The sequence below is a fragment of the Nicrophorus vespilloides genome, unplaced genomic scaffold, assembly GCF_001412225.1.
Source record: "Nicrophorus vespilloides isolate i.1.1-1 unplaced genomic scaffold, Nicve_v1.0, whole genome shotgun sequence".
Taxonomy (NCBI): Eukaryota; Metazoa; Arthropoda; class Insecta; order Coleoptera; family Silphidae; genus Nicrophorus; species Nicrophorus vespilloides.
Window position 1 is genome coordinate 34,540 of NW_017099740.1, and position 10,028 is coordinate 44,567.

Here is a 10,028-nt window from a genome sequence, read left to right on the forward strand (position 1 = left end):
GGGATACGCGCTGTCGAGGCATTAATATTACCTAAAGTTAACATAACTCCATATTAGAGAGGCCTGATTAACTCGGTAGCCGAAAACCTTTGGGTACTAAATGAGAGAGATGAATTCAGGTGTCTAGATTTAGGATTTAGGAATAGATTGAAGAAGTTTGGAGTCGTGTATTTCCGCATCTTCGATTAAATAAATTTGTAGCAATATGGATGGAAAGATAGGAGGTCAGGATGGCCGAGTGGTCTAAGGCGCTGCGTTCAGGTCGCAGTCCACTTCTGTGGGCGTGGGTTCGAATCCCACTTCTGACAAACGTTTTGACCTTTTGGAGATTCCATTGAGATTCCACCACCAAGTCAACAACCAAGATATCAAAAATAATGGACAATGTTCATACAAATAATTTTCAATAATGATATAGAAATATTCATCAATTGGATCATCCTTGCATATTGATACTATTTTCATAACAGCCTAGATCTTTTCTTAATTTTAACATATCTAAGACATTCGAAACTTAACACTTTTGAATTTGATAAAATAAAATAAATTTTAACCTAAGCTTTATTTTAAATCAAATCAAATTATTATTTTCATATCAAAAGTTTAACAAACTTGACGCAGTCTTTAAAATAAAGTTTCTGCACTTTTGATTACATAATAAAAAATATTGATGAAGCAAAATTTCTATTTTTTTTTACTAATTAAATATGATTCATAAATTGCAAAGTATGAATGTTTCTCCATTCTTTTTTATACTGAATATTAGTGAAGGCTTGAAGTGATTTTTTTAAAGTTTTTTTTTCCCTTCTGCTTCGTCCGTGGATAATCTTTTGAGTAGCCCATATTTCGGGCTTTGTAGTAAGCAAGACGAGTGTGTTTCATCTCCATCCCATGCTCCGGTTGTTCTGCAAAGCTTCAGCTTCAGCTGTAGCACAGAAAGATATATACTCAGATACACACTCTCACTTGGAAGGGCAACCACCCACATTCCTCATCCTCCTACCTTTCCCCGTTCACTTCCTCCCCCAGGATCACCTGTGTGTATATATATATATTTATATACACACCATGTGATCTAATAAACCGGGATCAACGGAAGATGTGTACGTATGCGCGCACAACGTTGTATCCAATTTACCACCCTATCAAATGCAACCCCCCACGCGGACGCCTACTTCTTCTCCATGCCTCCACTTACTCACATAAAAACAAGTATGTTAATATCAAGCCTTTAATAAAAAAAAATCTAGATGGACGCAGACGAGATTATCTCTCTTTTTGGAAAGCATTCAATTTATTTACACCTTAGTACACGAGAATGTGAAAAAATCACATTGCTTCTCCTGCTACAGATTTGCAACTAAAACTATGTTATCTTAATTTCCTATTAAAATCGTCTATGAATGGACCATTAAATACGTATTGGCTCTATCATAAATTACTAAGAAAATAATTGCAATAGTTAAAAATCTCTTAAATTTAACGTTTTATATTAATTCGATCTATATTAAAAATCTTCAATTTATTGAGAATTAATTAACAATGAAAAACGTATTGATGAAAATAAAAATTGAGAAACAAATTAAAATGAATAGATTAAATCGGAATGAATACATCTGGCGAATAAATCAAAGTAAACGTGTAGTGAATACATGAATGCACAATGTGCGAGAGAACTGAAGAAACCTTAATCCAATTGATCGAGTCAATTGCGAGTGTCGTAATTTATCTGCGACGCTCGCAAATGAAAACACTTAAATAACTTTGATACGTGAACGCGACGCGACTTGCTCAAAGTATAAATTAGGGATTAAGAACTCATTTCTATCGTGCAGAATAAATGCACAAGGTGTGTGACAGTAATCCGCTCTAATTTCATCATCTCCGTTGCATCATTACATACATATTTCAAAATTATAAAAGATAAAATGATTAATGAACATCTAAGTTTAATTTACTTACATCCATAATTTGTTAATTTGATAGCATCCATTTACTTGTATTTTCTATTATTGTAATTAGAAATGAAAGAAATCAACGACAAAATATATCAAGTTCATCTAAGAAAAATGCGATTCTTATTTGTATCTTGCAAACGGAAGTCGAGTCCAAAAAGGAGAAGACTTTTGTTTTTATCTGCTTTTGGAAATTTTTCCAAGAAGTTTTATCGATACACAACAGTTACCAGGAAGACCTTATTAAATATGGCCGCTGCGGCCATAGACACAGAGAGAGAGAGAGTGACCGTTCCGAGAATTTCGGGAAATTCCGCAAAACTTACCCAACTAACATCCGAGAACCGAGCATAAAACAAAACAGGACGACGCAAAGCGCGTTTCGCATACCTGAAACACAAAGAAACACGGCAATTATTAGATGGGTTTGATCTCATCGTTTAATTTCTTTTTTTCGCAGATCCTAGAATCTGTTTATAAGAATTTAACACATTGAAAATAAATAAATAAATTGAAATATCTAAAAAACAATGAGAATTTTCATACAAATATAACAAATGTAATTAAATAAAACTTAAGTTTTTTTGTATGGTTGTACAGTAAACATTTGATACAGTCACCTTTGATAAACGAAACTTTTGGTATAAGTAACCTTTGATAAATGATATCCTTCTGCTGAGAGAAAAAGTTTGAATAAAATTGTTATTATAAAATATTTTCTTTTGATAATAAAAACTCATGTTACCGTTCAACTTTAATTATTTAATTACATTTTTATAAAGGCAACTTTTTTTTTCTGGTAAATTTAGTTTTCAATAACGAATGTTTAATGTAACATCTAAGGTAACTTTAATGAATGAATGTTAATTGTTTCAAGTAGAATAGATTTTAATTAAATTCAGTTTGCAAAAGATCTAATTAACTCGTACTTTGCTCTTTTTGATCAAGTCTTTGAGATGTTCGTCTTTTGTTGATATACACACACGTATCCTGCAGACGCTGCTCTCAATTAAATTTGATATAATTACGAAACAACTAATTAGTAGAGACATGTTCGTATGAGGATGGGGTTTCAGTTAAAGCATACGAAAGCAGTGTTCTGTGTGTGTGGAAAGTGGAAGCAGGATGTGATCAGGCAGGCAATAATCAATCCATTTTTGGAGTAGGCGGATCGGGGAAAAAGATTAACCGTTGAAATTCCAATTTCCAGCTAAATCTTTCCATCGTTCCATCTTTCTCTTTTCGCAAGTCTTCAGATTGATCCATCGGTTGATTCTGCGTCCGTCTCGCTCTTTAGCCGAGACGGATAAAGTGGCTCATAATTTCGGGATCAATAAAACGGAGCGTCGCGACTCTCCCGCCTCCCCGTCATACCAGAAACACACACAGCCTCCTCTTCCTTCTATTCCCAAACTACTTTGATCTTACGCCATCTGCCAAGAATCCCCGGCAATTAGGGCCAAGCAAAGTAAAGACAATCGCGGCAATCTTTAATTGCTGATTGGCTCACCATCACCACCAAAAGTCGATCGAACGTTCCGATTTTATACAATAATAAATCGCTGCAAATGGCCTCGGGGGTGAATGGAAAAAGGGGTTTCATTAACCTCCCCCCACAGAAAGCAGAAAAAGGTCTCCTCTCTCCCTTTGAATGGTAGTTCGGAGCATATGTCGCCAACAGCATTATGACCTAATGAAACCCCGTCGAGAAGATAACGATCTGCGTTAAAAGTGCCGAAAAACATTTACTGCGGAGCAGCACATAAATCCCAATTAATTGCGAAACACTTCCTCGTCGTCCACCTCATCCAAAAACTATACTAACAAACCTCCACTCGCCCCACCAACGTTGGGGATTAATTAAACACCGGATTAAACCGAGCTGCATCCCAAGATTGATGTTCTCCAGCGGGAAGATTATGCTGCTGCTCGCTGCGAACACCGATAGTTTGCAACAGATTTATATTTAGAAAGTGATAGGTTCGTCGATAAGGTGCATTATAAATGATCGTCGTGGAATGGAACGCGAGAGACACGTCGTGGAACTTGTGAGTTTAGTTGCAGTTGTAGTTCAGGTGGGTGATCGAAATTTAATATAAATACACGTCTTTGCAGCGCAAAACCAACGGGACGACACATAACGTCGTAACCAACACCTCCTATCGCTATTTATGTTGTACATGCCGCAGTTTCCATGTAATTCGAAACAAAAGTGTAATTTAATCAATGCCTGCTGCTGCAGCTTCCATTCCTGCTAAACCAACAGAGATGCTGCTACATCCACTGTCGATTGCGAAACCCACTTTTGCACCCTTTCAAATAACTAAATAAATAAACTACACCATCCCGAAACTCTTCTCACTCTCTCCCTCACACACACACACACACAGAGCAGATGGTCTTACAATTTCAGCCCTCGACCATTTTAGAGAAAACTTATACATAATGCAGGGCCGCCTCGCTTCCGCCAAAACTCAATTAAAGTTTCAAACATTAATTTTTGACACTCGCTTTTACACTCGTGAAACACTGCGACAATAATTAATAGCTTTTTAAAATTCACTAAATCTCTTCTCTCCTCCTGCACACACAGGCCGTAATAATAAATTCATTCCGCATTAAATTCTTAAACGAAAGGTCACCGTTTTCCACCCACACTTTTATTCAACTTTCAAAAAAAAAAAAGAAATCCATTACAACCGTAAACATAAAACATAAATTAGAAATCCTTTCAATTTGTTTATACCTTTTCTTTTCAATTACTTAATCTTATTATATAAAAATTCATAAATGAAAATTTTCCACTCAATTATCAGTAGTATTATGAATAGATGACAAAAGTAAATGCAGAATGATTAAAGGAAAAAAAAAGGTAACAAATTCATCTAGTATGAAGTACAGTTGTATTATATTTTCCAACAACCGAAGGGAATACATGCAGAATAATATGTTTTTTTTTTGTTTCATTCATTCGGAATAAAAATAATAGAAGGGCGCAAAAATGCGAAGACAAAAGGGCAAATGTAATGGAAAGAAACGTAAACAGTGCAAACAATGGGCGAAATAAACGCTTTGATCGGTGAGAGACAGAATTCCACACAGTTAATTCATCTTGCAGTTTCGTCTTCTACTATTATTGTACAAAAAAACTTATTATACAGACGCGTAATTTGTTGCGGATCATTGGATGTATGTTTTTTTTTTTGTATAATGCGCATACGAATGCAATAACTGTTCAACATTTACTGCACTTCCATAAAAGTTTTAATGGATTTTTTTCCCTCTCCGCTCTCGTTACGCAACACGGTTCACCGAAAAACTCCAGTTATTAAACCAACTAGTGTCTATTAGGGGCGCCGGAATTGAATTTACTGCCAGGAAATTTTGATTGGCCGGCAAATGCTCACCAAAAACAAGAAACCTACGAAAATAAAAACAGGAACGAGAACTAGGTTAATTTCGATTTAAAAACTAAATTCATTCACATTTTTTTTATGATTACATATATAAATTAATTGCAAAATCATCCCGCAGGCCGACGACGCCAAATAATTGGGCTTGTTCTTGGATCGCCGACTTACGTGGAAGAAGCACATCGTAACGAAGAGGAAAAGCAATAGACTAAAGAGACATAAAAAACATATATAAATTACGTGAAAAGATTCAGAGAGTATCTGAAATTTCGATTAGATTTTTGTGCATATTAATTGCGTTTTAATTATTAACCCGGAATTTATTAATATATTTATGGGCAGAGTCGAACGAGGCAATAATAAAACTGGCGTGGGGAGGTTTTTGAGGTCGCGCCGCTGACGAATGCAAATTTTTGGCGCGCTCGCGCTCTTTGTTTTTACCCGCATTAAATAATTACCTCAAAAATTATTAATCATGAATTATTCAGCCGCCACTGCCGCTGACACTCACATTTTAATCGAGTTATGCTCCGAAATTGTATATCAACGAAAATAAAATTACCGACAACAACAACAAAAAAAATAAATAAATATATAATAATAATAATAATTTATAAATTACAAAACAAACTAATAACGTCGAACAAAGTAGATAAAACGAGCGCGTAATAATAATAATAATAATAATTCATTAATTACGTGAACGTGATTTATGGCTTTTCTGTAATACAATCAAAAGTAATTTGTAAATTTAATCTGCATCGAACGCATGCAAATTTATAACAATGTAATTTCATATATATATATATATATAAAGTCGTATTTCACGCGAGAGATTACAAGATTCTGAAATTGGCTTTGGATTTAATTACAAATTATATTATTTAAATTCTTAGATGAAATTTGTTTGAAATTGAATTGGAAAAAGTACAAATATTCAAATTTGAGAATATTCATTTTTATTTCTCTAAGAAAGTATTCAAATATATATAATAAGCACCAGTAAGCTAAATATATAAGAGTTATAATGATCCTATTATTCTATATTTTAACATTATTTATTTTTGCGGTGGATGCGCCGGGTCTGTACGCAATCTAACGCTTATTTTCGCAAAGGGCCAATTTTCTTCACTTCTTTTTGTTTAAACACAATTACACATTAGTCCTGCGAACAAACACGACGAATGTGCAAACATCGAATTAATTACATCCCCTATGCATCCAAACCAAGTCAACACACACACGGCCCACCAAAAAGCGTTTGGATTGGAAGGGGTAAAAATTACCATCATTTTCGCGTCGCCCCATTAAAATGTGATTAATTCGAATGGTCTTTAACGGACGATTTGCGTGCGTTACCAAATAATCTCCCTATTTTCCCCATATTTCCTCGTACGTTGTTTGACTTTCGCGATTTTTTTTTTCTGCGCGACTTTAAAGCGATCCCTCCTCCTTTCTTTAGCTAATGGTAAGTTAATGCCGGTGCGTTCGAATATCAACGATAATCCACGGATCCATTAAGCGCTGAATTTTTAACCGAAGGATAAGAAGAAGAAGAAAAAAATAGGGGAGATTCGCGCCCGCTGCGATAATAGGAGAAAGCGAAACATTAATTTGCGAGGATGAAATTTCCATTACTCGTTCTGTTGCGCTCGGGCAGGATTAAACGCATTAACTTGACACGACGATAATCCACGAATTCGTTACCGCCCGCGCGCCAGACGGATAAATCCTCAATTTCTTATTGCGCATTTCGAAAACCGAAAATAATTAATGGGATAATTCGTTGCATTATCTCAGATGCAACTTCTGCTCTATCCTATCTACATATGCTTCCCTTTAATAAGAACCAACCAAAGGCCATTCGAATGCATCGACTTAATCCCATTGATTATCGCGTTTAAAGCCATTTGCACTAAACGAACTTAAACTACAAGACCTCTCAGGGTTGTGTGCCATTTCTGGTTTTGCTTGTTTCTTTCGTTATTGTTTTTCATTTTTTTTTGCTTTTCACTCCGCATTATTCTCCTACGGTTCCGAGGGGGAATCCCCTCCTTCGCCGCTGCCGCCGCCGCCACCGCCTCCTCTTCCTCGCGCATTTATTATTCCGTCGGAGAGCGGATTGCTCACCCGGGTGCAGTTTGAAAAGCTCAAAGAAACAAACCCCCATCCAAAACCAGCGGCGCTCGAGTGGCCTCAAAGAGAATGGATCGGAAAGAGCAAAAAGGGCCGGGAGGGAAAGAAAGGGGCAACCGAGAAAGAAATATGGGAAAGGGATAGAAATGGAGAGAGACCGACCCTCCTGAATGAAGACTTCATTATGATTCTTTAATTTCAAAAGTGTATATACATAATCGACTCCCATCGTCAAAAAGCACACTCGAAAGCACTAAAAACCGGAGCAGAAAGAACCAACACACTTACCGCAACATTGTGCTGCCAGGCTCATTATAAATATTACCAACTGTTGATCGACAATACCCCAACCAACGCATTTTTATTTCATTTCAAAATATTTTGCAAATTTTCTTGAATGTCCATTACTCAAAATCTACTGATCGTACAATTATGTAAGGATAACCATTGAATTCCCTATCGTTCGTATTTTAATTTGTTAATTTGATATAATAGCAAATTTTCCTTCTTTTCTTGAAAATAATTTAAAATTGAAGACATCTCTCAACCGGTTGTTGCGATTGTTAATTCATCAATTCTATTATTATTATTATGAAGAAATATTGATTAATTTCTAGAAAACTAAAGTTTGTTTCAGTAATTTCACCGAGGATCAAATAAAAATATAACTTTAGTTATATAACAACAAAGCGACATCTATTTTCTAAAATATTGCATCAAAATGTTGACATATTAAACGTCAATAAGCTTTTACTTAATTCAACCACGAGCATATGCTACATTTTTGTTTTGATCTCATAATCCATTCATAACTTTCGGCACCCTTACGTTATTTCGTTTCTCTTCTTTGCAGAGGGCTTAACAAGATTAGGGGCACGTGCATCCCCCGATTGCGCCGCGACCAGCAGATTAAAGATTAAAATTGATACAATAATTTATTGGGGTGGCTCTGGCGGTGGGTTTTGTTTTCTGCGAGGGGGCGTAGCGCCACCGCCACAGCCGCCGTAACTACAAATCAGCAACCCCGTGGGAGGGTGGCGGACGCGATGCCAATGGCAGTTACCTGTAATGAATTGCGGATTGTTCCGGATCCCGGCTTAGTCCCGGCGACGCAAACACATAAATACGGTCGAGTTCGCAAACGTGTAATTCCATTTGCTGCTCCATACCAATTTCGCACATTTTAATTAACTTTATTAACAAATGTTTGTTTCGCACCGGCAACGTCCACACACACACACACACTGAAATCTGAGCTTGTCAATTTTTTATTTGTTCCAGCTTGAAATTCAATTTCCATGGTAACAACATCAACAGTTTGACACAGTAACAAGTAAAAAGTGGACACGCAATCTGTACGAAATCCATCGACGCGTTCGAAACATTCAATTTAAATTTTGTATCAAAAATAAAAAAGAAGGAAAATGTATGGAAAACACAATAGTTTGTTGAAGCAAAAATAAAATTTCAATTAATTTCTTTAAAAATAAAAACGTGCATTATTTTATGAAAAATCAAATTGTAAACAACTAAATTAGTAAATGTATACTATATAACAGGGGTGGCTAAACTGTGGCCCGCGAGCCGCATGCTCTTCTTATATAATTATACCAAAAAGTTTAGGTTTGGCTCTTGCTGCAAAAAGTCTGGCCACCCCTGTTATATAACACAATTTTACTTAAAATCAATATTGGTAAATTTAATGAAATCTATGTAGTAAGTCATGAAAAACAAATAAGTAACCTTAATACGTTTATATTAAGAAGTAAAATGATTTTAATTGAAAATTTATACAAATAATTGTAATCTTATTAAGATGTTAATAACAAAAATTTCATTTACATACATAAATAATGAAAATAATAATATTTTTTTTTTATTATTTTTAAAGCAATCTATCATCTGACATTGATATCTAGCCTTATGAATGTGTGAATAATTAATGAAGTGAAGATCCAGCAACCCCACTTCACATATACGATAATTTTTGCACGCATTAATAATAAAATATGAATTTTTTGTTCCCATTATATAACTGAAAAATCTACTTACTTATATTCAGAGTAAAACTTTAGCAAAAAAAAATCACTCATAAAGTGGATGTATTTTATTACATGTAGCTCCGGTCCAATGTTATCTATACGACCCCTAGACATGTTCCTTTTTTTTTCAATGAACATGTTTATTAATTTATTTTCGTTAATCAAGAAAATGATATTCTCGCTCGCTCGCACAAGAAAAGCGAAGCAAACAATAAATTTCCGATTGTATTGGAGCGAGAGGCGCGACTTTATTAATTTATGTCGACTTTTGTGCCGAGCAGTTTAATTAAGCACCGTCGGCATGGGGGGCGGTTGTATGATGGCGGAGCGAGAGAGCGTCGGCGGCGGCAAAATTGCATTTTTATTGCGCGTCGCGGCGCCGATTACCGACTGCATCTCGCAATAACACACCAAATGCACTCTACCGGTTACACAGCCCCATTTACCACCCCAAAAAAAAACACACACACATAAAAGTACAT

At 35.6% G+C, this 10,028-nt stretch overlaps 1 non-coding gene across 1 annotated transcript; it reads left to right on the forward strand.

Annotated features, from left to right (window-relative positions):
- Positions 1-224: 224 nt before the first annotated feature.
- Trnal-cag lies at positions 225-308 on the forward strand. Its single transcript has one exon. It is a non-coding gene; the product is annotated as a tRNA-Leu (tRNA).
- Positions 309-10,028: the final 9,720 nt, after the last annotated feature.